The following is a 14097-nucleotide window of genomic DNA, read 5'->3' as shown; positions in this document are numbered from 1 at the left end:
AAATGCGTGACAGCTGCGTTCTGTTCAGTGTTGCTGTCACTGATCGTTTGGTCCTCAAGTCTTGTGTGTAATAGTTACATACTCAAGAAATTAGCAAACATTAACATACACTGGACTGAACTTTTAATTCCTGCTTTTGACAAGACAAAAAAAAAAAAAAATAAATACCTGTCTGTGCATACAGATATATCCTGAAAGACAGAAAAAAAACTACTCACATTTAAGTTGCAATTTAATTTAATTTAAAAATCTATTTAATAATTTAATTTAATAATTTAATAAACTGCGTCCGTCTACATTTCAGGCTGCAAAGCAACAAAATGTGATTATTTTAAAGTGGGCTGATTCTTTATAGTACACAAGAGAAAATAATAGTTGAATTTATACAAATGACTCTGCTCAAAAGTTTTAATACATTACAAAATGTAATTTTATTCCTGTGATGCAAAGCAGAGTTTTCTTCATCATTACTCCAGTTTTCAGTGTCACATGATCTTTAAGAAATCATTACAATTTATTTGACTCTCAAGAAACATTTCTGATTATTATCAATGTTGAAAACAATTTTACTGCTTCATATTTTGTGTGGAAATGAAGATGCACTTTTAATGAACAATATTTATTTGCATTTATTAAATGTATTAATTAAATGTGTTAATGCATTTATTAAATAAAAATCATTTTAAATATCTTCAGTCACTTTTTGTCACTTTCATACATGATGAAATAAATTATAAATTTCGTTCTCTTTTTTAAATATTAATGTTTGAGTGGTATCATTGTTTCCACAAAAAAATATTAAGCAGCAAAACTGTTTATAACATTGATAATAATCAGAAATGTTTATTGGGCAGCAGATCAGCATATTAGAACGATTTCTGAAGGATTGTGACACTGACACTTTGTAAACAACAACAGATTTATAAACGTTTCTAATGACAAATGTTGCGGCTCAAATCAAGCAGAGTGCTAACAGTGAATCACAATTAAAAACAGTACTGTAACAGCAGACATGTAGCACGTCACAGTACAGTCTATTATATAATTACAGCACAACCGTTGTGAATTTATGACAGCACTACCAATCTCAAATTCTTCGAGTAATACGTTACAGCGCTGATTCTGCTCACGTTTGGTGCTTTGAATCATTTGAACACTTTAACTGTCCTACAGATGGCAACGCGAGCTCGTGCAGCGCTCTCAGGACCATTGCGTCCATTATTTAGCTTAAGGCCATTTGTGCGATTTCAATCTTCATGCAGTAACCAACCTTAACACACCCCTAAAAAAAAATAAACAACTTGGATCTATGCGAATCACATGGGTCATTCCTCAGAGGTCGGAAAATATGGAAATCACAGAAAAAGGATCAAACACTCACTGATGCTGCAGAAGGAAAAACCATGCATCAAGAGCCGTGTGTGTAAACCTTTGAACGTGTACATTTGTGTACATTTTTCTTATTTTGCCTAAATATATATATATTTTTTTAATTTAGCACTGCACTTCAGAAGCTACAGAACATACATGTTTCCCAGAAGACAAAATTTGTTCAGTTTATCCTGATCTTCAAATTCAAAAAGTTTTCACACGCCTGCTCTTAATGCATCGTTTTTAGAGAGAACTGAGATTTGGATTGAAGAACTGAATTGGGAGAGAGAGACACCAGAGTTTGAAGAGACAGTGTCATACATGGATTGACTCCTTGTGGTTGGGGAGGAACACAGAGAGAGGCGAAGAAGGGAATGGAGGAGGAGCATAGGCTTGAGGCACTGGTGGAGGCAGCCTCATGCCAGCATCTGTTACAGGAGCTGCAGGACACAGAAAGATGTAGAGAGAGATGGAGGAAAAGACTGAACAGAGGAGGGAGGAGAAAGAGGTTTTGCAGCGGTGGAATCTGGAGCACGGCTCAGACTCGCTGATGGCTCTAATGACTGTTTTGGAGGACAAAGAGACGTACAAAGAATAAATGTGCGCTTTGGTTATTAACGGGTGAAACTGTACGTGTGCATTAATCAGCGCTTGTCTCAGCCCCAAAATGTCCACTTTTTTATTGGAGGAATGGTTGCTATGACTGAGACAAAAGAGGACACTGGTGAGTGAAAAGGATGTCTTTCTGGCAGGGCAAGCAAAGTCATCAAGCTAAAAACTTCGGCTGGACCTGATGGGTAAGGAGTAGCTTTGGGGCCAGTGGGTTATGATTATGGAAAAAAAAATAATAAAAAAAAAAAAAAAAAAAAAAAATAATAATAATAATAATAATAATAATATATATATATATATATATATATATATATATATATATATATATATATATATATATATATATATATATATATATATATATTAGTGGCGGGCATAGATTATTTTTTTTTTAATCTAGATTAATCTCACTGTGATCTTGAAATTAATCTAGATTAAAATGGCTCATTCAAATTCTGCCGAAGGCATTCAGAATATGTGTGCTACCCAAATAACATGACAAACAGTAAGTCTTTGAGAAGTGGTTTATCAAGCTAGGTGGTGCATTAGAAAAGGGGCTCATCTCCTGTTTCCAAAATGCATCACAATGTGCTTGAAAAAGTTGTAAACTAAATCCACATTGCACAAGGTGCAAACAACCTTACGCCTGTTTCACACCAATGTTTAAGTTTTTTTCAAGTTTGTAGGTGTCAAGGTACAGAAACCAAATAATTAAATGTAAAATAGCACTGGATAGTCTTCAATGTAAAAATGAAATATACAATCAAACCTACATTTATTCAGACACTTTCACCATTTCTCAAATTATTACAGTTTTGCTATATCAAAAATTATATCTGGTGTCTGAATAATTTTTGGTTTGACTGTTAAAACTACAAAGTAATTTAGTCAAGAGCAGTGAGTGATTTTCTTTAATTTTCTTTGATTAACATTGCAGCAGCCAGTCGCTAAATTAGGCGTGGTCACTTTAAGAGACGATGAAAGCATCCAATATAATACACATCCCATTTTTTTCCTCAACTGTTTACTTTCACTTCAGAAATAACTGACAGTTTTTTCGAGCATAATTTCCAAGGTGTATGTATTTGTCGGCACAAGAGAAAAAAAAAATCGATGTTCAAGTGTTTGGGCCTTTCTCTGCGTGAGCCCTGAACACCAGAACACCGCGAGTACTGAATTGGGCTCTTTCACATCTTTCTGTTTGTTCAAACTGCGATTTGTATTTGTTCGTTCAGGTGCAGGAGGGACTTTGGAGAGAACTTCGCAGAAGAGAGCTCGGTTCAGTGTCGCTGTCCGTGATACGTGGCTCTCTCTCTCTCTCTCTCTCTCCGCACCGAATACAGCGCTTGTTAATGTTTAAATCAAAAAGCGGTAAGGCTCAAAAACATGTGAAAAAGATGAGCTTTCGTGACGATGCGCAGCAGTGGCCCGTCAACTGTCCTGAGCATCTTTTTAGGCTGTCCTCAGCGAGTCAGTTATATAAAATATCAAGGTGAAAGTCATCATAGCTTGCTTAGTATAGACCATAGACTGTAAAAAAATATGGACGTAGTGTCTGTGACGTCACCCATAGTCTCCCTAATAGCGGTTTTGAAGCTCAAAGTGTGCAGAGCGGGCCGTCGCCATCTTGGCAGCGCGTCACCACGCGACTCTCCCGGATATTTGAAAATGGGCAAAAGGCGGGAGCTGATTGCTGAAGCCACGCCCACCTAGCGCGACAGCATTGTCAGCAGCGGCAATCCACCTGTCACTCAAGTGGCCACGCCCTTAATTAAGCAGAACTTTAAGCCTTAATATAATTTAAACGGATAAGTTGTAAAAAAAATTCACCCCCCTCACAGTTGTCATAAAGGGCAAAATTAGCTATATAGACCAAAATCATTTTTTGAACCAGGCTGTAAACATGTTTTTTTCTGCTGTAAAGTTGGGCATTTTAACATGGGGAGTCTATGGGACTGACTATGGGATATACATATATACATACACATATGTATATAATATGTATGAATTAGCGTGTTAATTGAATTAACTATAAGAATGCGTTACACCTGTGCTAAACTGGTTGATCATTCTGAACAAGCTCCTCCCAAATGTTGTTAATAAAACCATTATTTTAAAACAATTTAATGTAGATCTGCATCATTCACGCACATGTTCAGTACGTCAGTATTAGTGTTTGACATACTTGAGTATCTGCAGTTTATAGTTTAAATCCTGAAGTTTGTGTTTGAGCAGCTGGACTCCTGATTGCCCTGGGTGATTGTAGCTCAGATCCAGCTCTCTCAGGTGTGAGGGGTTTGAACTCAGAGCTGAAGACAAATAACCACAGCCTTCCTCTGTCACCATACAGCCAGACAACCTACAGACACACAAACACAGAGACAGATCAACTACAGACACACACAAATCATCTACAGACACACACACACACACACCATACACACACAGACACACACACACATTGTGATCAGTTGACTGTAAATGATCTCTTACATGTTCTTTATACCTCAGTATCTGCAGCTGACAGTTTGGACTCTTCAGTCCATCAGAAATAAACTTTACACCAGAGTCCTGCAGATCATTGTTCCTCAGATCCAGCTCTCTCAGGACACAGTTTGAAGATTGTAGAGCTGAAGACAATCTCTCACAACACTGAGCAGTGAGATTACAGCCAGCAAGACTGAAAGAGACAAGAACACACACCAACAGTCAGATCATCTACAGACACACACAGACACACACAGACACACACACACACAAACAGTCAGATCATCTATACACACATACACACACACACACAGTCAGATCATCTACAAACATCATCATCTTGGATTTTGTTTGTAATTCCTTTGATGGTTTAACTTTTTGTTTATCTTGTTTAAGTTCAGAAACCAGTCTGATACACCTGTGGAAAGAATGATGTACTGGCATTGGTGAAATAAACATGCAAATGGATGTTGTCTCAAGGTGTTTTAACTGACATCCCATTGTGATGCTCCCCCTACGAATAAGCAGTATCCTAAGAGTCTTTTACATGGTCCTTCGAGCCGGAGTTGAGCATTCCAATGGACCAAGAGCAACATACTAACCAATGCCATGTACCACCTCGGCGAGAATCTTCAAGACAGACCAAGCCTCCAGTCTATCTTGAGGACTATGAGACTACCTTACCGCCCTCAAAGCCTCCTCGAGCCAGTCAGTCAGTTTCCTCAGCTCCAGTCCAAAGCAGTATTGAATATGCCAGAGAGAGTCATTCTGAACCTTGTGACCCTGTCTTACTGGAAATGAAGCAGTTAAAGGAGTTTGTAATGGAATTAGGCCGAAGTGTGAAGCAGATAAATTCCAAAGTGAATCGGATGTGTTCTTCAGGAAGTTCTTGGTCATCTGAAGAAGGTAGCAAGAATTTATCTGCACCGCCCTCACCTGATAAGGATTCTCTCGTCCCTTGTACGGTGACTGATTCAGCTGCAGCATTAGCTCAAGAACTCAGAGTTCATCTACAGGAACAACATCATGGGAAAGTTAGTTCCGAGTTAAAGTCACTGCCATGTGTGAGTAGAGCGTCCTCTTTTCCTTCACCTCCTTCTATGGTGCTGACTCCTCAATCCCATTTGGCTCCTGATTTGAATGTTTCACACGTAAATCAAGTCCCTACTGATGTGAACGTTGTTAGCCATCCAGTGTCAAGGCAACTACTTGCAGATCGAAGCCCTTATGCTCCTCATTTGTATACTTTGATGGGAAGTTCACAGTATCCGGCAAGTCAGTTCATGGCCCCTGATTTGCATGCTCTAAACCCTTGGGTGGATCCGTATCATCAGTTATCAGGACAGTCTCATGCATCTAGACCTGCAGTGCAGCCACCAATCCCTCCTTGTGCTATGAATCCACCATTGTTTGGCCCAGTTTATCCTGGTTTTTGGCCACCAGTACCAGGTCCTTTGTATCCAAGCCATTTGTCAGTTCCTATGAATGCTGTTCACCAAGCACAAGATTGCCAGGGTTTTATGTCATCTCAGTATCCACCATTTTCACAGCCAGCTTTGCATAATTCGGTGGTTAGATCTGACCCTCCTTTTAGTCAATTACCTGTTCCTTCTACATATTTGGCATCTGGCACGATTACACCATCTGTACCCATTACAGCTCAAAGTGGAAATATGACCACTTGTGTCCAGCAGGGGAATCAAGATGTTCAGTCTTCACTACCATTAGCTATGCCCAGTTTACCTTTACCTCCTCTTGTGAGACCTATTGTGCAACAACAAAGTAACAAGATACAAGAGAATAATCCTATACCTTGTGTTTCTCAGTCTTCAGTTCAACAGCCTGTTTCAAGTTCTCAAACAGGATATGAGCCAAGAGCCCAAGTAAGCTATCCTCCATAATATCTTCTCGAATTGAAGGTCCTTCGTTTCCATATCTTTATTAGGAGGATCCTAAATAATTCATAATGTTAAAGGTGGCTCTGGAGAATTTACTACCCCCAGATGAGACTGAGCAGTACAAATTCCATATTCTCCTAGACCATTTAAAATTAGATTCAGCACGCAACTTAGTTTTGGCTTTTTCTAACCATCCTCTGCCATTCAGTGCAGCGTGGGCAGCCCTCCAGCAGAAATATGGTCAGCCACATCAACTAGTTTTGAGAGGAATTGCTGAGATTATGGGCCTCCCAACCATTAAAACGGGTGATTCACAAGCTTTCAGTAGCTTAGCAGTTCGTATTCGTGCCTTGGTGGGGATGTTACAGTCCTGGGGTGAAGGTGAAGGAGCAGCAGAGCTGGCCTGTGCTTCTCATGTACAGAAAATATTGAGTAAACTCCCCCCTGAACAAGTTGCTAATTACATCCTGCATAGTAGAGCCACTCGACCAGGAGAACCCAATAACTTGGTGAATTTCTCTTCATGGCTGCAAGAGGAAGCAGACTGTCAAGCAATAGTAGGACAAGTCGGTGTTGTCCGGCAGAAACCTAATGACCATTACCAGATGGGGAGGAAACTAAGGCAGTACCAACTACAACTATTATTCATGGAGTAAGTGGTGTTCCAGTAGAAAAGATCAGTGATTCTTTTAGTCCCGTCCAAAATTCCAGTTTTGAGGGAAAGGAGTTTCTGAGGTTCCCATGTCCATTCTGTAAAAGTGATGATCATCACCTCAGTAGATGCCAAGCTTTTAGCCTGCTTGATCTGGAGAATATGAGAAAATGGATTAAAGAGCATCATTGCTGTTGGAGATGTGGCAGGGCTCATCAGGCCTCTCGTGTGACCTAAAGAAAGGCTGTCCGAAATGTAAAGGTAAACACATGGGAATTCTACATGAGGTTAATCAGAAGAAGCCAGACTCTGGTGTTTTCTTGTTTAGTCGCCCAAGCTGTTCCCCAAGAGTTGTACTGAAAGTAGTTAAAGACCTGCTGAGCCATAATGGTAGATGTATGGAGACTTATGCCTTCTTAGATGACGGTTCTGAAAGGACAATGCTCTACCTCTAGCAGCACAGCAACTTGGATTGAAGGGCAGAGCTGAATCATTGGTGCTAAGAACTGTGCATCAAGACACAGAGGTCCTGAGAGGAGCCAGTGTAAACTTTACATTTTGTCCAGCAAATTCTCATAAGAAATATCAGATCCAAGGGGCTTTCATTGCACAGGGATTGGGCCTTCCTGAGCAATCCTATCCCATTTCTAGCCTTCTAAAACGATTCAACCATCTAAAGGGACTTCCACTGGAAACATTTAATAAAGTCCAGCCTATGCTTTTGATTGGTGCTGATCAATCGTATCTTATAGCTCCAGTGGAGAAGGTTCGTCTTTGCCCTCATGGGGGACCAGTCGCAGTTCATACCAGATTGGGATGGGCTCTTCAAGGTCCAGTATCGTCCGCTCAATCAAATGAGACTGAAACCCAGTGTCTGTTTCTTTCTGGAGTTTCCATTACCTCTCAACTCCAACAGGATGTAGAGCGGTTATGGCAAGTGGACGTGTTTCCCTATAAGAGTGAAAAGACCATTATACGGTCCAAACAAGACAAGTATGATATGTAAATATGCCACTCCTCTACTTCGTTTAAAGCATGCACCCTTGTTCAATGCTCCTAAAGTGGCAGTTATGTCATCCCTCCAATGGACAGAGCGCCAACTGACATGAAATCCAGAGCAGGCCCTTATCTATGAAGGAGAGATTCAAAAACTGGTTGATTCTGGTTATGTGAGAAAGTTGAGTCATGAAGAAGCCTTTCAAAGTAGTGAGTCCTGGTTTGTACCTCACCATCTCGTAAAGCATAATGGAAAGAATCGAATAGTGTTTAACTGTTCCTATATGTATAAAGGAGAATCACTGAATGCTCACCTACTGCCTGGTCCGACCTTAGGGTCATCCTTATTAGGTGTACTCCTTCGTTTTAGGGAACGTCCTGTGGCCATTAGTGGTGATATTAAGTCCATGTTTCATCAAGTTTGTCTGTTGCCTTCTGATAAACCTCTCTTGCGTTTTCTGTGGCGAAGCATGAGACTGGATAAGCCAGCTGATGTTTATGAATGGCAAGTTTTGCCATTTGGAAGTACCTGTAGCCCTTGCTGTGCGGTTTATGCTTTGCAAAAGCATGTAAGAGCTCTACCAGAGGATTGTGAAGATGTTAAGGAGTCTATCACCAAGGCTTTTTATGTTGATAACTGTCTACAAAGTGTAATGGACATCCAGACAGCAAAGGAGTTGGTTGGGAAGTTACAGACCCATTTGAGAGATGGAGGCTTTGAAATTCGACAGTGGGCAAGTGATGTTTCAGAGGTGGTGGAAGATCTGCCCAGCGACGCAAAGTCTGCCCACACTGAACTTTGGTTAAGTCAAGACTGTTCAGATCCTAGTGAAGGCATGCTGGGACTAATTTGGCACTGTGCCAGAGATACCCTCGGTTACAAACATCGTCCTGTTGCTTATGATTCTCTTACCTTGCACAATGTTTATAGGGTCCTTGCAAGTCAATATGACCTATAGGGTTCCTTTTACCACTAGAGCCAAAGTCCTGCTTCAACAAATGTGGAGTAAAGGAAGACAATGGGATGATCCTGCACTACCTGAAGATATTAAGAAGGCCTGGGTAGCATGGGAGAGTGAACTTCCTGCTATCACATCCTTTGAACTACCAAGAACGTATGGTCCTGTTGATCTTGATGGAAATTCCCTTAGGAGGGAGTTGCACGTATTTTGTTACGCCTCAGAATTTGCTTATGGGTCAGTGGCCTACTTAAGGACTATCAATCAGTAGAGTGAAGTTCTAGTCTCCTTTGTGTTGGCCCGATCCAGAGTTGCACCTCGTAAGTCAATTTATATACCTCGTCTAGAATTGTGTGCTGCCCTCACTGGGGTTCAATTGGCAAATCTGTTGCAGAGGGAACTTGATCTGCTTATTCAACAAACAATATTGTGGTCTGATTCGATGACAGTACACAACTGGATTCGTTCGGAGACTTGCCGCTATAAAGTATTTGTTGCAAACCGTATTACTGAAATCTTAGAGTACTCTGCTCCTGATCAATGGCGTTATGTTAATACCACTAGCAATCCAGCTGATGATATCACTAGGGACAAGAATCTGACTGATCTAACCAAACCTAATCATTGGACTCGAGGCCCTTCTTTCCTTTATTCTGACCCTGATCAGTGGCCAAAATTCCCTGGTATGACTGAAAACTCTGATGCTACAGAGTTAAGGAAGACTCTGTTCTGTGGCCTTACGGATGTTGAAGATAACTTTGTGAATCTTGATGTTCAGCAATACAAGTTGTGGAATGAGCTTGTTGAAGCTGTGGCAGTTAACTCTTTGCTGGACAAGGCTCAGATTGAACTTCTCCTGTTGCGACAGGCTCAGAGGAAAGACTTTGCAGAGGAGTATGGCGCATTGCAAATTGGTAAAAGTGTTCCATCTAGTAGTTGATTGTACAATCTTGCACCTGAGTTCGATCCCATTCCTGAAGTTATTAGAGTATGAGGGCGACTTCGACATAGTCAAGAACTGGCTTTTGATACCATTCATACAATTATTCTTTATTCGAAAAACTCTATCGTCCAACTTTTGATTGCAGCTGTAGATGCCAAATTGGGTCATCCTGGAGTAGATAGAGTTTATGCTCATCTTAGGCACTACTACTGGATTCTAAAAGGTAGACAAGCTGTGAAGAAATATCAAAGAAAGTGTCTGGAGTGTGCAAAATGGAAAGGAAAACCAATAGTTCCTAGGATGGCTGATCTTCCTCCACCTAAGCTCAATCTGTTCAAACCTCCCTTCTGGTCCACAGGAATGGACTGTTTTGGGCCATTTGTGATCAAGTCTGGTCGTAAGACTGAGAAGCGATGGGGATTACTTTTCAAATGTCAGACCACTAGATGTGTTCATTTAGAACTGCTGACTAGTCTTTACACTGATAGTTTTTTAATGGCACTCCGTCGTTTTGTAGCTCGAAGAGGACAACCTTATGAAGTGATCTGTGATCAAGGAACTAATTTTCATGGGGGTGAAAGTGAACTGAAAAGTGCCTTTGACCAATTAAGTCCAGTCTTGCAAGAAAAACTGTCGAATCATCAGATCAAATTAACCTATAATCCTCCTTATGCTCCACATTTTGGAGTAACGTGGGAGAGGGAAATCCGATCCATCAAGGGTTCACTTCGATCTGTTTTAGGAGGTCCAGTAGTTACTGAGGAGGTTCTAACAACTGTATTGGTGGAGGTTGAAGAAATATTGAATTCCAAACCTTTAGGATAGGTCTCTTCTAGTGCTGATGATTTGGATCCTTTTACTCCTAATTTGCTTCTAATGGGGCGGCGGGATGCTTCGTTACCCCAAGTGATTTATGCAGATTCTAATACTTTATATCAGAGAAGATGGAGACATAGCCAGGTTCTGGCGGATCAATTTTGGACCAGTTTTATTAGGAATTATCTGCCAAATCTACAAATTCGCCCAAAAATGGCAGCAAGATCGAGGTAACCTGAAAGATTCTGATGTAGTCATGATCTTGGACCCTCGACTTCCCCGTGCTTTATGGCCCATTGGTAAAGTATTAAAGACTTTATTGGGCAAGGATGGCCGTGTTAGAGTTGCTGAGATAGAAATCAAAGGGAAATCTTATGTTCGTCCTGTTAGCCGGCTTATTCCTTTACCCTCTATTAAGGATTAGTCTTGAGTATTATGTCATTGTGATTTTCTAGAATTTAAAATATGATGTCATATTTTGGGGCGGCTTTGTTGAAAAACCCATGACAAAGTAATTGTAGCTCCACCCACTGTTGATAGCTGCACCCTATTCTGACTCCAATTAAGGGCCTTTAAAAAGGGTTGCTTTAGAGCAGCAATCAGTTCACTCCTTGTTAACTGCTCTGGATTCTTTCATATGGTGTTGTGGCTTTGTACATATGTAAGTTTATTGTTTTTGTATGGTTTGGATTTTGTTTGTAATTCCTTTGATTGTTTAACTTTTTGTTTATCTTGTTTAAGTTCAGAAACCAGTCTGATACACCTGTGGAAAGAATGATGTACTGGCATTGGTGAAATAAACATGCAAATGGATGTTGTCTCAAGGTGTTTTAACTGACATCCCATTGTGATGCTCCCCCTACGATTAAGCAGTATACTAAGAGTCTTTTATACACACACACAGTCAGATCATCTACACACGCACACACACACACACACACAGACACACAGACACACACACACACATTGTGATCAGTTGACTGTAAATGATCTCTTACATGTTCTTAATACCTCAGTATCTGCAGCTGACAGTTTGGACTCTTCAGTCCATCAGAAATAAACTTTACACCAGAGTCCTGCAGGTCATTGTTCTTCAGATCCAGCTCTCTCAGGACACAGTTTGAGGATTGTAGAGCTGAAGACAATCTCTCACAACACTGAGCAGTGAGATTACAGCCAGCAAGACTGAAAGAGACAATAACACACACCAACAGTCAGATCATCTACAGGCACACACACGCAGTCAGATCATCTACACACACACACACACACACACACACACACACACCAACAGTCAGATCATCTACAGGCACACACACGCAGTCAGATCATCTACACACACACACACACAGTCAGATAATCTCCAAACACACACACACACACACACACAGTCAGATCATCTACACACACACACACACACACACACACACACACACACTGTGATCAGTTGACTGTAAATGATCTCTTATATGTTCTTAATACCTCAGTATCTGCAGCTGACAGTTTGGACTCTTCAGTCCATCAGAAATAAACTTTACACCAGAGTCCTGCAGGTCATTGTTCCTCAGATCAAGCTCTCTCAGGACACAGTTTGAAGATTGTAGAGCTGAAGACAATCTCTCACAACACTTAGCAGTGAGATTACAGCCAGCAAGACTGAAAGAGACAAGAACACACACCAATAGTCAGATCTTCTACAGACACACACACACACACACAGTCAGATCATCTACAGACACACACACACACAAACACAGATCATCTACAGACACACAAACACACACACACATGCACGCACACACACACACACACACACACACACACACACACACACACACACACACACACACACACACACATTGTGATCAGTTGACTGTAAATTATCTCTTATATGTTCTTAATACCTCAGTATCTGCAGCTGACAGTTTGGACTCTTCAGTCCATCAGAAATAAACTTTACACCAGAGTCCTGCAGGTCATTGTTCCTCAGATCCAGCTCTCTCAGGACACAGTTTGAGGATTGTAGAGCTGAAGACACAATTTCACAATGCTGTTCTGAGAGACCACAGCCAGAAAATCTAGAAGAGATTAAATACAATTTAAGAAATAACAAAACAATAAAGACATTTACAGAGTGTTGTCAGTTCCCTTTCTAAGGGAACTTCGACAATACGTCATCGACGCTATGGGGAACGCCTCAGGTGTGACAGGTGTCTGAAATCAAATATCAACTCGCAGCAATCATGCTGACCAGTGACAGCCGTGAATCATCAGCTTGAATGATGAGCGTGCGACCGGGATATATAAAAAGGGCGCCTTGAAACCATGACAATATCCTTTCCTCTGAAGGGACTGTTTGGCAGGCAGACCCCGAGGCATGGCTGGGAGACGTATTGTCTCGTTCCCTGTTCTCAGAGAACAAAGGTTACATTTGTAACCTGAGACGTTCCCTTTTGAAGGGAACTTCGACAATACGTCATCGACGCTATGGGGAACGAAATACTTTATTTTACTATATTTTATTTCAGTTGATTTCATCTAAGGCTGTGTCTGTAGTCAGTTGTAGTAGTTCTTGTGTTTCTCTTTTCTTCAGTGATTCTGCTTGTTAACAGCAGCTGTTCATCACTAATTAACAATTATCACTCAATTTATCAGTTAATTACTTAATCGCAATGTACATCTTCTTTCAGTGAACTCAACTGAATTAAGTTCAGAGTACTCATAACTGTTAGTTTTAAAACTTAAATGGTTTAAGGCAATCGGTTTCCTCAAACGGTTGAAGTTAACATAACTTGTCAGGTTTTTAAGGAAATCTTATTACTCATACCAACTGAGTTAAGTTTACTTGTCGGGTTTTACAGTGTAGCTGATATCATGTTTGTGTCTTGATTGAGAGTGAAATGTGTGAATGACAGCTTTACTGATCAATGTGTGGAGCGTCTCTTTGCTGCAGCTGTTGCTGATTTAAAGGGGGGGGGGGGTGAAATGCTATTTCATGCATACTGAGTTTTTTACACTGTTAAAGAGTTGGATTCCCATGCTAAACATGGACAAAGTTTCAAAAATTAAGTTGTACGTTTGAAGGAGTATTTCTGTTCCAAAAATACTCCTTCCGGTTTGTCACAAGTTTCGGAAAGTTTTTTTCGAGTATGGCTCTGTGTGACGTTAGATGGAGCGGAATTTCCTTATATGGGTCCTGAGGCACTTCTGCCGGAAGAGCGTGCGCTCCCGTATAGCAGAGCACTGAGAGCACAACAGACTTCACTGATCAGAGCGAGAGCGTCGAGAAATGTCACAAAAGAAGTGTGTTTTTGGTTGCCAGGGCAAGACAACCCTGCACAGATTACCAAAAGAGAAACAGCA

The 14097-nt window shown here is 40.7% G+C and overlaps 1 protein-coding gene across 1 annotated transcript in view; it reads right to left on the bottom strand.

Annotated features, from left to right (window-relative positions):
• LOC113079435 (uncharacterized) overlaps positions 1 to 14097 on the bottom strand; it is a 76044-nt gene that overhangs the window by 25432 nt on the left and 36515 nt on the right. The gene's annotated exons all lie outside the window — the stretch shown is intronic.

The sequence above is a fragment of the Carassius auratus genome, unplaced genomic scaffold (assembly GCF_003368295.1).
Source record: "Carassius auratus strain Wakin unplaced genomic scaffold, ASM336829v1 scaf_tig00028051, whole genome shotgun sequence".
NCBI lineage: Eukaryota > Metazoa > Chordata > Actinopteri > Cypriniformes > Cyprinidae > Carassius > Carassius auratus.
This window is presented reverse-complemented; position numbering and strand designations above follow the sequence as displayed.